The following is a 1654-nucleotide window of genomic DNA, read 5'->3' as shown; positions in this document are numbered from 1 at the left end:
GGATCTACTGACGTGGTCTATCTGGAAGATCAGGTCATCAGCAGATTCATCAGGGCGACGGGTCACCCTGGTTGGCGTGGCCGCCACGTCGTAGCTCTCGGATTCGGGAATCCGAGAGGCGGCAGGCGCTTGGGGCGTTAGATCGGATCTAACCCCGGCGACGATGTTGCCTCCGGCGGCAGGAGAGCCGGAAGCGGGGTTCCTGGGAACCGTAACCTCCGGGAAGCTTCCGAAGGTGAAGGAGAAGCCGACCGTCGCCTCCATCTGGACGGTGACGCTGGTGTAGAAGACGACGCTGGTGTTGGCTGCCATTGAACTCGACGTGTGAGCCCTGGTGCGCCAACTATCGGATTGTTATTCCGGCTAGTCCACCAAGGGTGTACCCGGCGGTAGAGTTTCAGGATGGAGGTCTCAGGACCAACAGCTCGATGGTAACACGAAGACGCAGGGACATAGACAGGTTCGGGCCGCGATGAGCGTAATACCCTACGTCCTGTGTTCGGGGTTGTATTAGGGTTTGCAGGATGCTGCGAAAAGTGGAGAGAGTCTATGGGTCGGCCTACGTCTCCTTTATATAGACCAGGAGGCGTAGGGGTACAAACAATTATATACTCGGATTGTTTTACAAGAAAGGAGGTCGGTTAAGATCCCTAGATATCCGGGTCTCTAGTTAGAGCCTCTCGTCCTGGTCCTCTAAGAATCCTTTCCAGGCACGGCCGAGTCCCACACGCCGAGTAGTTATAGACGAGTCACCAAGCAGGGTAGTCTCCCGGGTTCGGGGACCCCACTCGGCAGGGAGGTACATAGATCTACCTCCGTCAGGCTGGTTAAGTCCTATTGGCCACACACATCACTGAATATGTCGGTGTTTTACCGCCAAGCCTGCTCTGGGATACCCTTCGCAGTAAGGTTTGTAGGTAGGGATCGACTGCTCTGGAACTCGATGGTGCAAAGAACACAAAGATTTAGACAGGTTCGGGCGTAATGCCCTACATCCTGTGTGGTGGTTTGTATTGCCTTAAGTGTTGATGATGTTTTGAGGGGGTCCCTGCCCGCCCTTATATATCCAGGGGGACAAGGTTACATGGAAAGTCCTAGCCGAGTACAATTGGAGTCCTACTACAATACAATCGGGTAGTTTCTTTTGTACTGCAGCTAGTCCTACGCCTATTCGGTAGTTACAAGAGAGGTAAGGTACATCTATGAGCTATCCCTTACTCTAGAAGATTTTATTCCTATAAGCAGTCCCGCTGCCCTGGGTCTGACAGAATCCGCTAGGTGAGGGTGCCAAAGCTGATTGTAGCAATGATCAATTTGATCAGTACCTTGAAGAGACCTCAGCCATAGCGAACAAGATAGTGGGCACCTTGAACAAGTACTGATCTTCATCGATTTTTGTAAAATGATGGGCTGCTCGTGCCACAAGTACTCTTTATGTACAAATGTTAAATTTGTGTGTCGTCGAGTACTTACGTATTTTGAATGGATTGGAGAATCCTCTGATCAGTCGAGTAGTATTACTTAAAAGTATTGTAGAGGGTACTTTATAAGTTATGGCGCCTACTCAATCTGAATGATAGCTCTATTCAGAACCTTCGTGTTGACCGGTTAGGATTGAATCCCGTAGGATTAACCAAGTGGGAAAAGCACTTTG

This window comes from Panicum virgatum, chromosome 1N (genome assembly GCF_016808335.1).
Source record: "Panicum virgatum strain AP13 chromosome 1N, P.virgatum_v5, whole genome shotgun sequence".
In the NCBI taxonomy this organism is placed as follows: domain Eukaryota; kingdom Viridiplantae; phylum Streptophyta; class Magnoliopsida; order Poales; family Poaceae; genus Panicum; species Panicum virgatum.
This window is presented reverse-complemented; position numbering follows the sequence as displayed.